The sequence below is a fragment of the Canis lupus genome, chromosome 25 (assembly GCF_011100685.1).
Source record: "Canis lupus familiaris isolate Mischka breed German Shepherd chromosome 25, alternate assembly UU_Cfam_GSD_1.0, whole genome shotgun sequence".
Lineage (NCBI taxonomy): Eukaryota > Metazoa > Chordata > Mammalia > Carnivora > Canidae > Canis > Canis lupus.
The window spans coordinates 33,804,107-33,821,338 of record NC_049246.1 but is presented as its reverse complement, the minus strand read 5'-3'; the positions used below and the strand labels follow the sequence as shown (position 1 = coordinate 33,821,338).

At 41.9% G+C, this 17,232-nt stretch overlaps 1 non-coding gene across 1 annotated transcript; it reads left to right on the top strand.

Moving 5' to 3' along the window:
• Positions 1 to 16,808: 16,808 nt before the first annotated feature.
• Positions 16,809 to 16,912, top strand: LOC119866017. The gene has a single exon (XR_005378956.1). It is a non-coding gene; the product is annotated as a U6 spliceosomal RNA (small nuclear RNA).
• Positions 16,913 to 17,232: the final 320 nt, after the last annotated feature.

The following is a 17,232-nucleotide window of genomic DNA, read 5'->3' as shown; positions in this document are numbered from 1 at the left end:
GGCACCACACTGTTGAGCCACCCAGAGATCCTCTATTCTTCTTTTTTTTAGTTCTTTTACATCTAAGGTTAGGTTATTTATTTGAGGTTTTTTTTTTTTTCCTTCCTGAGGTAGGCCTGTATTGTTGTAAGCTTCCCTCTTAGAGCCAGTTTTGTTGCGTCCCAACAATTTTAGACTATTGTGTTTTCATTTTCATGTTTTTTGTTTGTGGTTACCATTAGATTTGTATGTAACATCTTCTTCATACAGTCTATATTAAGTGGGTGATCATTAGGTTTAAACCCCTTCTTTAGGTATACATTTTAGGTATATAGTGTTATATTTTAAATCCCTTTATTTTATGACTCCCTTGACTGATTTAGAGAAATATTTATTTTTACTGCTTTTGTGTCTTTTACTTTTCACACTCTCACTTATAGTCTTTTTCTTCCACTCAAAGAGTACCCTTTAATATTTCTCATAAGGATCATTAGTGATCATGAACTCCTTTAGTTTTTGTTTGGCAAACTCTTTATCTCTCTTTCTATCCTGAATGATGGGCTTGCTGGATAAAGTAGTCCTGGCTGCAGAGCTTATCCCTTTCAGCACTTTGAATGTACCATGTCAATCCCTGCAAAGTTTCTGCTGAAAAATCTTGATGGTCTTATGGGGTTTCCTTTGTGTGTAACTGACTAATTTTCTCTTTCCTGCTTAAAAAAAAATTTTTTTTAACACCACTTTTTGCCATATTAATTACTATGTGTCTTGGTGAGGACCTGCATGTGTTGAATTTTTGGGTGGATTCTGTGCCTACTAGATCTGGATATTTGTTTCTTTCCCCAGATTATGAAAGTTTTCAGTTATTATTATTTTTTTCAAATAAATTTTCTGTCTTCTTTTCTCTCTCTTCTTCTGAGATCCCTCTAATGCTAATGTTATTGTGCTTGATGGAGTCACTGAGTTCTCTAACACTGTTCTCAGTTTGCATAATTTTCTTTCTTCTCCTTTGATCATCTTGGTTATTTTCCATTACTTTATCTTCAGGGTCACTAATTTGTTCCTCTCCTTCATCCGGTCTGCTATTTATTCCATCAAGTGTATTTTTAATTTCATTTATTGTGTTCTTGGTCTCTGGTTCTTTTTTACCTCTGTGTTAAAGGTCTCACACCCGGGAGACCATAAATAGGGATTAAACATTAGTAAACATAAACATCAGTCCTCCAATAATTTCCCAAGTCCAGTGAATATTTTTATGATCATTATTTTAAGTTCTCTATTAGGCATATTACTTATAATATCCATTTCACTTTGATCTCTTGCTGTGGTTTGGTCCTGTTCTTTCATCTGGGAGATATTTCTCTGTCTCATTTGTTTGACTTTCTATGTGTATTTCTCTGTGTTAGGAATGTCAGTCTCTTCTATTGCTCTTATTGATAATAGCCTTATAAAGAAGGGGTCCTGTAGTGCAGTGTACCCTGTTCCCCAGGGCCTGGCACTTCAGCTAATGTCTCCTATGTGTGTTGTGTGTGCTCTACTATTGAGTCTTGGCCTTTTTTTCTTCAGTCCAGTTATCTGCAGAGGCTCTCTTTGCCTATTATGGGCAGCATCTGATCCCCAGCAGGGATGAGGTACATTTTAACAAGATGCACAGTGGTCTGCTTGCCACACAAGATCTGCTCTTTGCCTCCACTGCTGGTCCTGAAAAATGTGTGGGTCAGGAGATGTGTTGTTGGTAGAGTTTGTGCTGGTCTTCTGTGGGAGAGGTCAGCAGTGCAGGGACTCAGGTGAGTGTGACTGGAAAGGGTTCCACTGCAGCACAGGGGTGTGGGGCTTGGTGTAAGCAAGTTAGGTGATGAGCTTAGTGCTGTGCTGGTTCCCACAGGTGGTGATTGTTTATACTGGGGTTTGGGGGAGGAAAATGGTGCCTGCCAGCTCCTCTGTTCCTGGAGATGGTCTCTCAGTGACCCCTCTCTCTATGGGCTGTGGTCTGAGATGAGCAAACCACTCTCCCTCCTGTCTGCCCCTAGTGTTTTTCAAACTGCTGGTTCTATATTATATTTGCATGAGCTATTTGTCATGTCTCTTTAAGGGCAGAGACTCAGCCTCCTAGTACCCTCTGGACTTTCCCAGAGCTGAACTGTCAATTTTCAAAATTCTAGGCTTTCAGACCCATGGATTGTAAGAACTCATAAAATTTGGCTCCTCTCACTTTCAAAGGCAAATATTATAAGGATTCGTCCTCCCTGTTTATAGTCTTCCAGGTGTGAAAGCCTGTTTTCCACCATTCTTTCTGCCATCGCTCCCTCTCCACTGCAAATGTCCCTGGTCCATTTTCCCCCTTCTTACATCCTTCCATTTGATTTCTTCTCTACCTTTAATTGTGGAGTTTGTTAGTCTTTAAGATTGTCCTCTGGGTTTTTTACACTGATGTGAGTGTTATCTAGTTGGATCCATGGGATAAAGCTAGCTTATAGTCCTCCTACTCTGCCATCTTCCAAGCCAACCTTTACACCATTTCTTCCTTCATTCTTTCCTTTTTTCTCTCTTTCTATTTCTGACTTTTTTTAGGGGGAAGGGGCAGTAGGACAGAGAGGGAGAGAATCCCAAGCAGGCTCCATGCCCAGCACAGAGCTGAACATGAGGCTTGATCTCATGACTCTGAGATTATGACCTAAGCTGAAATCAAGAGTCAGATGCTTAACTGACTGAGCCATGCAGGTGCCCCAGGAGGACTTTAAAAAAATTTCTACTTATTTTGAGTAATCTCTACACCCCACATAGAGCCCAAACCCACATCTCAAGATCAAGAGTTGCATACTCCTCTGATTGGGCCAGCCAGAGACCTCTAATCCATTTCTTTAAAGAAGTTGCTGTGCTATCTTGTCTGTTGTTTTCCCAAGAGAAGTCTGCTTTTTTTAATTTTAGAGTAGTTAGAGATATACAGAAAAATTACAAATATCAAACAGAGTTCCCATGTATGCCACACCCAGGTTTCCCTATCTTTAACATCTAATATTAGTATGGTACATTTATCATAATTAATGAATTAATATTGATATGCTATTACTAAAATTCATATTTAGTTCACATTTTCTTAGTTTTTACCTAATGTCATTTTTTTTCTTCCAAGATCTTATCTAGGATATTATACTTAGTTGTTATGTTTCCTTAGTTTCCTCCTGAGGGTGAAAATTTCTCAGGTGTCCTTTGTTTTTGGTGACCTGGTCAGTTTTGAGGAGTACTAGTCAGGTATTTGGTAGAATGTCCCTCAGTGAGATTTGTATGATGTTTTTCTTATGGTTAGGCTGAGATTATGTGTACTCAGGAAGAATAGCACAGGGTTAATCATGTAAGTCACATCATTTCAAGGGTATACTATCAACACAACTTCTCACTGGTCGTGTTAACCTTCCCAACCAGGGTGAGGTAGCATTTGTCAGGTTGCTCCACTGTAAAGTTAGGTGACTTATATCCCTTCAGAGCAGATTATTTTCATAAATTAATTATCTGGAATTCTGTGATTTATCTACTGTCTCCTATTTATCTTTTCATTCAGCTATTTATTAAAATCAGCATGGATTCATGCATATTTATTTTATATTTTGGGTTATAACTCAATGCTTCTTAATTTATTTTGTTGTTCAAAATAAAGGACAAACATTATATGTTCTCATTCATTTGGGGAATATAAATAATAGTGAAAGGGAATATAAGGGAAGGGAGAAGAAATGTGTGGGAAATATCAGAAAGGGAGACAGAACGTAAAGACTGCTAACTCTGGGAAACGAACTAGGGGTGGTAGAAGGGGAGGAGGGCGGGGGGTGGGAGTGAATGGGTGACGGGCACTGGGGGTTATTCTGTATGTTAGTAAATTGAACACCAATAAAAAATAAATTAAAAAACAAAACAAAAAAAATGAAAAAACAATTTTGTCAGCTATTATTTTTTCAAATATTTTTTCCTCTCCTCTCTTTCTATGGAAATTCCCACAATACATATATTAGCCCCATTAAATTTGTCCAGCTGATGAGGTTTTCCCTTTTCCTCTCTGTGTTTATTTCTGCATAGTTCCTTTTGCTATGTCTTTAAGTTCTCTATTTTTTGTAATATTTGATCTGCCATTAATTCAAAATTTACCATCTCTGACATTGTAGTTTTAATCTCTAAACATTATATTTGTGTTATTCTTGTAGCTTACGATTCTTAACTTTTGAACATACGGAATACCCTTATATTTTATGTTTGTTTAATGCCCTTGTCTACTGGTTCCAACATCTGTATTAATTCTGGATTGGTTTTTATTGATTGTTTTTTCTCCTTATGAGCCATTACATTTTTGATGTCTTTGCATGCCTGGTAATTTTTTTCATATTTCAGACAATGTGAATTTTACTATGTTGGATTTCTTTCTTTCTTTCTTTCTTTCTTTCTTTCTTTCTTTCTTTCTTTCTTTCTTTCTTTCAGAGAGGGAAGAAGGGCAGAGGGGGAGGGAGAGAGAGAAAATCTTAAGCGGGCTCCATGCCCAGCTCAGAGCTTGACACAGGGCTCAGTCTTATAACCCTGAGATCATGACCTGAGCTGAAATCAAGAGTTGGATGCTTAACCCACTGAGCCACCCAGGTGCTCCGGATATCTTTGTATTCTTACAAATCTTTTAAACCTTTATTCTGGCACACAGGATACTTGTTCCAGATACTTGGAACAATTTTGATTCATTCGCAGCCTTTCTTTTTAAGATTTGTTAAGTGGCACTGGAGCAATGTTTGGTCTACAGCTTATTATTTCACACTACCTCAGTGGTACTCTGAGTACTCTACCCAACGCCCAGTGGATATGAGGTTTTTCAGTCTGGCTGTTGAAAATAGGCAATGTTTCTGGTCTTATGTGAGTACTGGAAACTTTTTCCCTTAATCTTTTTGGACTATTCTTTCCCTGGACTCAGGTAGTCTTTTCACAAGCATGTTTTGGTCAATATTCTGCTGTATGCTCAATGGAGACTGCCTACAGATATCTAGAGTTCTTTGTCAGTACAGCTGTCTCTCTTCTAATATTCCATCTTGTGAATTCTAAATGCCCTGGTCAGCTCAACTTCTTCAGTTTAAGGAGTCCTCTGGGTTCTACACAAGTTGTTTTTTGGTTTGTTTTAGTTTGATTGTTTTAGGCAAGGAGGTTAAATCTGGTCTTTGCTACTCTATCTTGGGTTAAAGTTAAACATAATTTTGTTCATTTGTTAAATATTGGCACATACTACAGAATTTAAAAGATGTATACTGCAGGCAAACAAAAACATCTAGGGTTGCATTTAGCCTTTAGGTTATCAGTTTGTGGTTTCTAAAAGAGATCACATGGCTAGGCAAAAATGGCGCTTTTTATATCATGTAATAAGAATCATAATAGAAGTTGCTATGGGAACTAAAAAAATGAGGCTCTTCACCCATGCTGGGTATTGAATTAAGCCTTCTTGGAGGAAATGACATTTGAGTGAGCCTTGAAGACCGGGAAGATGTTATCCAATAAAGAAGGCATGGTAGGAGGGAGAAGTAAGTTCAGGTTTGAGGTCCACCAGGAGTAAAGGTAGATTGGTGTGAAATCACATGACAGAAGGTGGGAACTACAAGCAGCTTGATTTTACCAAAGCATAATAGGCAAAGTAGGAAGTGGTCGAGTGAGACTGGAGAAATAGGCAGGCAGTTTGTAAAAAGTTTCCTATGTCACTCAAGCATTTGTCAGCCATGGGAGAACCACTGGAGAGTTTTAAGCAGGGAAGGGATATGTCCTGTTAGCATCTTAGAACAATCACAGTGGTGGCCGTGTGGAGCGTGAAATTGAAGTGCGAAGACTGACTTCAGGGAGACCAGTTGGGAGATCGTTACATCAGCTCAGGGAACAAATAGTAGGGCGTGAACTATGATGTGTGGTCAGGATTGGACATTCAGGGAGAGATAGGAGAATTATTTAGGTTGTAAAATGTCAGGACATCTTGCCTTATGATGCGTGAGGGAGTGAGGGGATGGGTGTGGATATGAAATAAGTTCCAGGCCTTTGGCTAGAATTGCCACATGAAAAATGCTGAGATGAACTGTTAAGAACTCTTATGGGGGAGGAATAGTTCTCAGATAGGGAGAATTTGGGAAATGCTGAGCATGAGATGACCATGAGAAGATGCTCTCTGTCTTTGATCCTTGCTCTCACTCCCTCCCCCTGTCTCTCATTTATCCCTTTTGGTGGGGCAAAAAACATGTGGATTTGCTACCTGGTTCAAGGAGACATTGTTCCCAAATCAGGTTCCTTTTTGTAGAATTTTGATCATTGGTACTTTCATCAATAGTCACTGATAATTCAGGGGAAGTAGCAGTTTATGGCTGACATATTCATAATCTTATGAAGATTGTCTCTTGTTCTACTTCAGAGCCACCATTCATGTCATAGTACAGTGAATGATGTTCCTTGGAATTGGACAGTACACACCCTAAGCAGCTGTATGTAGTGGTACTTTGTTGTGTCGTAGAAACAGCCTTACCTTGGCTCTAACTGGACCACTTATACAATGGATGACCTTGGTCAAATCACTTAAACTCCATGACCCTCAGCTTCTTTGTTTGTACTGTGGGTGTGATCTTACAGGGATGATTGTGAGGATAAAGCACATTATAAATTCTAAAAGTGTTAGTTATTACTCATATTTTCATCTCATCTTTTAAATTTATTTGCTAATGTTGGGGAGATTTGGTAATAGCTTTGGGTGATATATTTGCTCCATGGCAAAGATGGCTGTAGCCAAACTAAAATAGAAACAAGACCAAGTCCAGATTCAGAATTTGAGGACAGAGTGTAACCAGATCTTATTCCTTTTGTTGTCTTACTCTCTCTTTCCCCAACTACCTGATTCCTATATCTTCCTAAAGCTTCCTAAGGGGCATGGACTGGATATAAAAATGAGACGTAAAGTCTAAGGCAGTGGTTTCCAATGCTAGGTGCCCATTAGAATGATATGAGGAGCTTTAAAAAATACTGATGTCTGAGTACCACCCCACGTGATTCTGGTGTAATTGACATGGGGTGTGACCTCAGCATTTGAATTTCTTAATGTTTCCATGATTCTAATATGCATCTGAGGTTGAGAATCAGTACCTTGGCTTTATATCTCCCTAATCTAATGGGAGGCCAGGACTGAAGTTGATGCTGGTGGCAGGGAAGGGTTTTCTTTGTTTTCCTTTTGTTGAAATTAGTCTTTGTTATTTGGAGAGACTGCACTGGAACATGAGTATGAAGATGAGAAGGGGTCTGGGGAGCTAGGCATTCTAACCTCTGAGTTTTTTGCTTTTATAGCCTTTTTTTTTTTTACTGAAAAAAAAAAGGCTATAAAATAAATACATTAAAAAAAGACACTCTGTTTTCAAGAAGAAAAAAATTGGCAACTAATGTCTCACTTTCTCTTGTTTGGTTGGCCAACATCATTACTATGTTGAATACTGTTTGGTTCAGGAGGGGATAAGACGCCAGTATATGAATAAAATAGCGTTGCCAGATCCAGCAAATAAAAATATAGAGTGCATTTAAATTTGGACTTAAGATAAACAAGTGATATATTTTTAGTGTATGTCCCATGCATGATTTAGGATATACTACAAAATTATTTGGTGTTTATCTTAAATTTAAAGTTAACTGGATGTCTTGCTTTCTTTTCTGGCAAGTCCAAGATAAAACTACTTAGTGAAGTTGGGAGAAGTACCTGAAGCAAGGCAGGCTGAGCTGATTTAGGAATCAAAAGTCACGTCTTGACTATAATCATAAATGAGTTGTCACTGGCTTAGGTTTTGGGATTAGTTTGGCTTTGAAAGAAAGCTGAAAACTAAGCAGCCTGCAAAGCTGTTTTAATAATATGATCTCTTACGTTGATATAACACATATGCTTTTCCAAAGCACTTTCACAATGCATTCCCTCACTCTATCCTCCAAGCCACCAGAAGTTTAGCTCATATTAGCATAGTTTGACAGTGGGAAATAACCAAGGGCTATAGAAAAGACTATTTTAGAATCCACAAATGGATTGGTATTAAATCAAGACCTAGGATCTATTTTTTCCTACTTGTAGCCCAGAGGCATGTAGATGAGGAGTTGACAGTCTTAAAATAAAGGTGCCAAGGTTCAGACTGTGTGTGCTTATATGTGTATATGGGCAAATAGTTGTGAGTGTGTTGACATTCCTAGCAAGGGAGGAAGAGGTTAATCTGCTTACTATGTGCCTAAGCTTGTGAATTTAAACCAGGCCACTTTTCCCATCCCCCATTTCATAGCTGAAACTGGATCACGAGCAGTCTGGGCACTCACAGCTCTAGTGAGGGCAGTTCTTTTGGTCATGCATATTTCAGTTCTGTTTTTGTTTCTTCCTCTGTTACTGCCTTTCTTTGCCTCTGAGCTCTTGGATTTATCACCTGTATCTGGATCCACGAAGACAGATTTGAAGTTCTTGAGTTTCAGTATCCTGTAGATGCAACTGGACTTGCTCTTACCCTCTGGAACTTCCTGTTCTTGCTATTTTGATTGAGTTCTAGCCCCCAGGACCCCAGCCTGCTGTTGATTGGGTGAGCTGATGTTCTAGCCAAGGTGGGTTTTTTTTTTTAATTTAAAAAATATTTATTTGAGAGAGAGAGAGAGAGAGAGAACATGCAAAGTAGCATCAGGCATCAGCAGAGGGAGAGGGAAAAGCAGGCTCCCTGCAGAGCTGGGAGCCCAATGGACTCTATCCCAGGACCCTGGGATCATGACCTGAGGCAAAGGCAGATGCTTAACTGACTGAGCCACTCAGGTGACCCCCTGGTGGGGCTTTTGAAAAAGCAGTTGCCAGGTAATCTTAAACTATATATGTATGTGTGTGTGGAGGTGGGGGTGGGGGCATGCTTTGGCAGCAGCTGATTAGCTAGAGATCCTCTGCATACTATTTTCTTGGCCATTTCTGAGACTCATGGTTGTCACCCCCACACTCCACTGTGCTGCTAGTCTACCTGCCTCTCAGCCTGGAGTGCTATGACACAGTCCACACCCTTGCAGGCAGGAGCCATCATGATGACTGGCTCTGAGGGTTGATTTAACCTGGGTGCATAAGCATAAGACCCCTAAGGTCTGTTTATGTCTTAAGCTGCCAGCAAATATTTATTCAGCACTTTACTTTTATTTTGCTTTCCTTCTCTTTCTCTCTTGTTCTCTTTTTTGCCCTGTCTTCCTAACCACCCTCCTCCTCTATCTTTGCCTCTCTTTCCAATCTTGAGTCGTTTGAATGGAAATAAGGAATATATGAAGGCATAGCTCCATCCAGTAATATTTTTTACTCTTTTCTAGTTCATGTTGAATGTGTCCAAAACCCAGTACTAAGCCAAAGCAGTGGGTGTCCCTAGTAGCAGTACATTCTTACCAACTGCTTTGAGCTAATGGAATAAAGTGGCTGCTTGAATTGGAAATTTTTATTGACCTTACACTAAAGAAAAAAATGTAACAAATGGGGTGATCTTGGTTGCTCATTTGTACTAGTCAAAGAACTCTGTGTGTTGACCTCCGAATTTAAAAATTTTAGGGGAAAATGATATACATGAGCCCAAGTTTTCTATCTTAGTAACAAATAACTTTGAAGTTGGCAAGGGTATTGGAAACTCTGAGATGTTGAATGAGGTAGAGTCAGCACAAAATTCAAAGCCTCTGGGCTTTATGATAATCTGCTGTTATCATGTATTTCCTTTTATTTTATGAATTTTTCATTCCACTCTGTGAACTTGAGAAATTTTGGAATAATATGATGTGGTTAGATTGTGGGAATATCCTAGTTAAGAGTCTAGCTCTTTATTCCATTTAGGATAGGATTGGTTCTACAATTGTAGAACCAAACTCCTTAGCTTAGCCACTTAAAATCCTCCACAGGTTGGTCCTTACCTGCTTTTCCATTTTTGTTCCTGACAATCATTTACTTACCCAAACTGGTTTTCTGGCTGCCCACTGAATCCTCTTCATGCTTTGCCTCCTCTGAGTCTACCCCTGTTTTTGGAATGGGCTCTTCCCTCCATGTTATCTATATCCTACACCACATCAACGCCTAATTTGGATATCACCTTCATTATGAAACTTTGTTGACATTTGATATCCTAAGCCATTTTTTGTCTGCACCATTCTTTGAAGATTATATACTAGGAATGGTATTCAAAACAGTGGACATTGATCAAGTGGTGGCTGGCCACAGTGCTAGCATAGGGCCTCAAAGGCCCTGCCTTTGTCCCTTTAACTACTAGATGATGAGGATACCTTTAGAGTCTGGAGCAGGAACCAGAGTGCCCAAAGTAGCAGGGGCACAGAGATAGGAGGGCTTTGGGACAGATACCATTTACCCACTCAGAATAGAAATAATTAAAGATTTTAATGGTCGGCGTAGATTTAACAATGCATATCAGATGAATGTTATTTCTCTCTATATTATCTTATCTTCTTAACTTGCTTTAAGTGTGTCAGAAATCATCTAGTCCAGGACTTCTTAATCTAGGGCCTGTACCATAGATTGAAAGAGAGTTGATAGCTTTCACCATATTTTTAATGGTCGCATAACACAGAAAGGTTAGGAACCAGAAAGGTTTTCACCAATGTTCACACTTACACATTAAGAAAATATACATCATATGATTTCACTCATATGTGGAATATAAGAAATAGTGAAAGGGACTAAAAGGGAAAGGAGGGAAACTGAGTGGGGAAAAATTAGAGAGGAAGACAAACCATGAGAGACTCCTAACTCTGGGAAACAAACAAAGTGTTGCAAAAGGGGAGGAAGATGCGGGATGAGATGACTGGGTAACGGGCACTAAGGAGAGCATTTGGTGGGATGAGCACTGGGTGTTATACTATATGCTGGCAAATTGAATTTACATTAAAAAAAAAAAAAAGAACTATAGCCAAGTGAGGTTGAGCATAAATGCTCTGCATGCAAAAGTTTTCAGGGGAATGTTTGTTGCCTACTGTCCAATTTAATTTCCCTTATTTTTTAAAAAATATTTTTTGTTTATTTATTTGAGAGAGAGAAAGAGAGGGAGAAAGAACACAAGCTGGAGGAGCAGACTCCTCACTGAGCAGGGAGCCTGATGTGGGGCTCGATCCCAGGACCCTGAGATCATGACCTGAGCTGAAGGCAGATGCTTAGCAACTGAGCCAGGTGCCCCTAAGTCCCCTTATTGAAGGCATTATTATTATCTACTGAAGGTGTTCCGTGACACCATATTTATTGACTATCTGCACCTTTTCTTCTTCAGGGAGCCTTCAGGGCTTGCCTGCTGGGTAGGGTGTCTTGGTGGGGTGGGAGTAGGGAGCAGTAGTTCTTATAAAATAGCAACACTGATTCTTACACTGAAGTGATGTGCCAATTAAGCAATCTGTTGGGGAGATAGGTAGAGAAACTCAGAGCAAAGAGTCTAAAATGAGTGGTCAGACCATGGAGAGGGGTTGAGAGCAGATATTAATAGTTTATATATTTTCTATTATATTAGTGGAGCACTTTGCGTGTGCGAAGCTGTTTAAAGTTCACACAATCTTGTGAGAGAGGACTGTAGCATCCCATCTTGCAGATGAAGAACTCAAGGCTCAGAGAGGCCATCAAAGTTTCCCAAATCTCAAGCTAGACCTAATATTGGAGCTGAAATAGTCCTGTTCCAGTGTCTGTACTTCCAACCACTGCCTGAACTATTGCCTTTTAGGAGTTGGGGTGTGGGGCCAGGGAATGAAAAGCAAGGAAGGGTAGGTGTAAGTGGGTGGTATGAGTCAGGGAGACTGCTGCCGGTGGTGGGCTTCCATGTGGCATGGTGCTGGGCTGCTGGGCACTTGGGAAGGGCAGCAGTAGGGTGGACACACTCATTTGAGGGGCTGAAAACAACTCGTGTTATGATCTTTATGTATCCGGCCATGCAGGCCCTGTGCTTGGTACTGGGGACACAAGATGCAACTACTGCTGAAGTAACTTGCAGTTCTTTCTGAAGGAAAAGAAATCTGAGAATTTAACGGTTTCTCTTCAGGGCACGTCCTCCCCTTTCTGAGCCTGTCCTGTCCTTTGATGCTTTTCTCCTGTCTCTCCTCCTGGGTCTAGTGACCTCGTCCTAGGAAAGGGAAACTCTGTCAGCCTCATGTGTACGTCACAAGGCAGGGCATAAGCTATCGCACTTCATGGATGTTATTTTAAGCATGTTCTCTCTAGCTCCTCACTTTGAAGCCCTGTGCCTCCCTGAAGAACCATGGAGTTGGCACTGCCACAGCTAAGCCTCAAACACTCCTGCCTTATTCTCAGCCCTAGCAGACTCTCACCCAGCACTGGCCTCTGGCTTTTCTTGTTCTTTTTGTGCCTATACTTCCCTTGGATCTGACGACAATATTAAAAACATTTTTTTAAGATTTTATTTATTTATTTGACAGGGAGAGAGACAGAGAGAGAACAAGAGGGAGAGGCAGAGGGAGAAGGAGAAGCAGACTCTCCACTGAGCAGGGAGCCAGACATTGGGCTTGATCCTCAGACCCTGAGATCATGACTTGAGCCTTAGGCAGATGCTTAACTGACTGAGCCACTCAGGCGTCCCTCTTGACCTCTCCCCTGGCCCTGCCTGGCTGATCTCCTTGTGCCCCTAGCTCAGCTGTGTCGGGACAAGCCTGACTGGAAGGGGGGCTGAGCTGGGTTGGCTTGTGCTTGGGCAGCTGCTCAGGACTGGGAATGGCCAGGGGATGAGTATGACCATTCCTGAGGTCCCACAAGCCTCAGGACTTCACATCCTTTATCTTACTTAATCTTCCCAATAACCTGATGTGCCTGGTCTTAGTGACCTCATCTTACAGATGAAGAAACTGAAGATTAGGGAGTTTAAAATATAACCTGCTGAAGCGCATACAGCTAGTGAATGGCAAGGTGGGCACTCAGCCCTTGTCTCTCTGACTGCAAAGCCTCTTGGTGATATTTCCCTGTCCTGGTGCCATGGAAGCAAAACCCCATTGTCGATCCAAGACGGCAAGGAAAATACCAGAAAAGAAGAGTAAAAGTGCTACAGATTGAGTGGGCATTGAAATAGAGCAGCCAGAAGAAAACCCAGCAAGGGTGAAGAAAGAACTAGAAAGTGAGACAGTCACAGTCAGTGGAGCTGGAGTGCCTGAAGTATCTTATATTTTGGCTTTGAATCCTGTGGCTTATGGGAAGGGGGCCTGGCACAAGGGCACAGGGCTGGGTGGGCACTCCTCAGCCACACTTTGACCCTTCCTCCTACACCTGTTCTGCTCCCAGTGACCACGTCAACTCCAGCCCCCAGGACAGCATGCCCGCCTCAGCCAGCAGCTCAGGGCTTATCTCAGCCTGTGCAACATGGTCAGACAAAATGGGACCAAAGACTTGTAAGGCTGAGCTGGCGGCCTGGTGTTGCAGGCGTTAACAAATTTGTGGGGGAAGGCAATCTTCTTCATTCAGTGGGGCAGGGCGGTGTGGGGGGGGGGGTGCTGTCTCAGAATCCCTAAAATCCAACCACCTGGTAGGCATCCGTCTATTTCCCATCAGCTTGAGGCTGGCCTCAGGGAGTTATGGAGGTGCTACTGGCCCCATGGATGCTCACATTTGGTTTTTTTCTTTTCTTCAGTTCCGTTCTAAGGAGAATGGGATGCCTCCCCCCACCTCCCCATCATTATATGCTTCCTGGCTGAGGCCTGAAATGGAGTCCACAGGTGGTGTGGAGCAGCCCCAGTGGCCTCGGGCTTGGCTCTTGAGACTGGAAAGGGAAGATTCCAGCACTGTCCTGAATGGCTGACTAAGCTCAGCTCCACTCGTAGGGCTCAGGGTTGCGTTCTTCTCTGCTTCTGGGCTTTAGGCAGTGTCTTGAGGACTGAACGACGGAGAGAGAGGAAACAGGTGGACACCACGTGGGCTGGAGGAAGCCCAGGGTCACCACCTCCCCTTGGGGCTGGGAGGTGATTGCTCCCTTCGCAGGATGGCGTGTTAATCATCAGATGGCCGCGATGTCAGGCTGCAGAAAGAGGGAAGTCAGGGTGGGACTTGCTTGGTTTGCAAGGAGGAGCCAATTGAGCATCGCCTAGAGTCACTTTCACTTCTCCTTCTCAGCCAGAAGTGAGGCATCGGAAAGGATTGAACATGGTCATTTCTGTGGGCAAATGCACTGCTAATCTGCACTTCATGGGGGCTTTCTTCCGGCCGTGGAACCTGATAGCTGGAAGGGGGGTCCAGCCAGTGCCTGGGGCTTGACTGGCCCTCTGTCAGTGTTGACTGAGTCATGCTGGATTTTCCCAAGAGGGGAACTGACCTGCCCAGGGCTGTAGGGGATTTGGGGCTGGAGGAAGTGGGATTCCCAGGCAAGAGAAGCCCTTCTCCCCAGTATTCTGCACCCCTAGAAACCCCTGCCATAAATCTGATTACCAGGATGAACTGAGTGGAAAGGCAAAGGCAAATAAGAATTGCCTACATTTTGGGTTATTTATTCTCCTCTGGGTTCATTTAATTTTAGGGGTAGCTGACTTATGTATTGTCTTTAGCGTTAATGAGCATTAGATTTCTAAGCTTTGGTCCATTAGTTGCTCTGCCAGGTTTCATTTCGGTTTTGTGTTTTTGCCACTTCTACGAACACTACATGTTCTATGGGGCCTATATATTTGTTGGGGATGCAGTTGGTTTAATGGAAGGACAAGTAAGAAACAGAGCAGTCCTGGGGTTTGAGTCTTATCTCCACCACTGATTAGATCTGTGACCTCTGGCTGTTAACTTAATTTGTGGGAATTTCTGTTTTCTTATCTGTGAAGTGGGAGATACTAAGAACCTTTTCAATGGATTACTGTGAGGATTAAATGAGATAATATATGCTTAGTATGGCACCTGGCACATTGTAAGCCTTCAATGAAGGCTATTGATATTAAAAATGTTAAACTGAGCACCCAACATCAATTTTCTTCTACTTACAGGATATCCTATTTTCTGTGTAAGAATCTCCCTGCCCCCACCCCCTCCTTTTCTGGAATAACCAAATAGCCATTGCTCTGTAAAGTTGAATGTTCTTATATTGGCTCACATAAATGGAAATACACATCTGTATTTTAAATTAGATCACCTGGTGTTTATAGCATCTCTAGGGTATACAAAAGACTTTTACATCAGTTTTGTTTAGTTTTTTATAAGCTCATTAATTTTCACAGCATTCTTACGAGACAGGGATTAGACATATTGCTCATGAATTAATGAAAGGACAGAGATGTTTTGGCACTTGTCCAATATCACGGAGAAACATCAGTGACAGCAGGAATAGCGTGGACATCTCCAGGCTGCAAACCGAGGGCCAGCTCACTCACACTTCTGCGCCTCTTCTGTCTTTCCATCCCCTGTAGTGGCACGCGGGGAGTGTGGGTGCACAGGGAGTCTCGATTAGGTATTGGCCCCTGACCGTTCCCGTCACCACTCCCCTGGGCCACTTTCAGTCAGATGAGAAGGAAGGGGCATCTGGAGCTGATGAAGGTCTAATGGAGACTATGAAATGTCCGACTTCCTTTTTTCCACTTTGCACACCTCTTTGTCTTCTGTAATGTCCATGTTTTTGGCTTTTCTGGATCCGAGTTCCTCCTTCACACTCTGATCCTGGGGATGGAATTCTCAATTCCTTCTCTTAGTTGATGGCTCCTCAAAGCTCATCCTTAATAGAAGTCATTAAGTTCTGTTTCACAACCAAAGACATTGCAGTCATTGGGGTGTTGGCGGTGGTAAATATCATGGAGACCAGTAGTGCCATTTCCTGCATCCCTAAAATCATGTTGTTAGGCAGAGAACCTTTCTACCTATGGGTGAGGGTGTTGGTTGAAATCATGGTGTCAGAGTCTGGGTTTCCATTGCCTTGCTTTTAAGGTGGACACATCTGACCCCACCCCCACCCCCTGCACTGTGGCAAAAGATATCTGGCCTTCAAGGAAGCTTTGGGATTGACTCTGGAATGACCAGGCCACCACCTGTTCCTATACTTGGTCTCCCTGTTAGACCATCTCAAACCCTGAGGTTGACTCATGGACTTTTCCTCCTCAATATTTTCTGCAAAGCTTTATGACTTTTGTTGCCTTGCCTGCTAGTTAGACTTGGGACCAATCAGTCCTATTCTATTTTGGCTGCTTTCACTATGTTTTGATTCCCCTTTTCTAGTTTGCTTGCAGCCTACCCTTGCACCATCTCTGAATTTGCCCTTAAACACCTGTCTTGGTGCTGACTGCTTAGTCTGTCCCTTCCTGCCCTAAAGTGAGAAGAAAGGGGTAGCACAGACTGATGGCTCACACAAGGTCTTCTGTAGAAGGTAGGAACTTGAACTGAGTCTTGAAGTTTGGGTAACATCCCAATGAGTGGAGAGAGTTGGGGAGGAACCAGGAGTGCAGCAGTGTGGCATGGTGTCATAGGAAAAAGCATTGTTTGGTGTTGGACAGTACTGGATTCAAAGTATGAGTGGGTTCTGGTACTTACGGAGGCTTTATGCATGTTTTAATCACAGTGGTTTCCTTGCAGAGTTTGGGTCAAACAAGAGAGGGGCACTTAAAAAAATCCACAGGAAATTCTTTTTTCTTTCCACAAACTAAATACAAGATGGAGGCTATGGTGGTGCATGTTTATATACGCATATGTGTATCTAACTTCTAAAGGCCTTCTTTATCATAAAAGCAATGAGATCGCCATATAATTTGCTTTTTACAATAAAGGAAGCAGCTTCTGAAAAAATGTATGACAAGTGTTTTTTTTTTTTTTTTTTACAAGTGTTTTTTTTTTATGACAAGTGTTTTGAGCATGAAAAATTGTCAGAGCACTCACTTCGGCAGCACATATACTAAAATTGGAATGATACAGAGATTAGCATGGCCTCTGCACAAGGATGACATGCAAACTCGTGAAGTGTTCCATATTTTTTCAAAGGCAAAAGAAAAAATAAAGAAAAGTTGTCAGAAAGGTTCTTGAGCAGATGCCTTATCTTTTCTGTATCTTGGCTTTCTTATCTGTAAAATGGGGCTAACAAGACTTATTTCCTGGTGTTATTGGGTCTATTAAGTGATATGCTAGTGTGATGCCCCCCGTAGGTTCTCAGGGCATGTGAATTTTATGTCACTTCATGCTGCCTGCAATGCTGGTTTACTGAGAAGGCTGGAGAAAGCCACAGAGAGGGAAGAGCTCCGGCTTCTGCTGTAACCTCTTGCTTGGCCAATTGCTCAACACTGAGCAATGAGAGTACT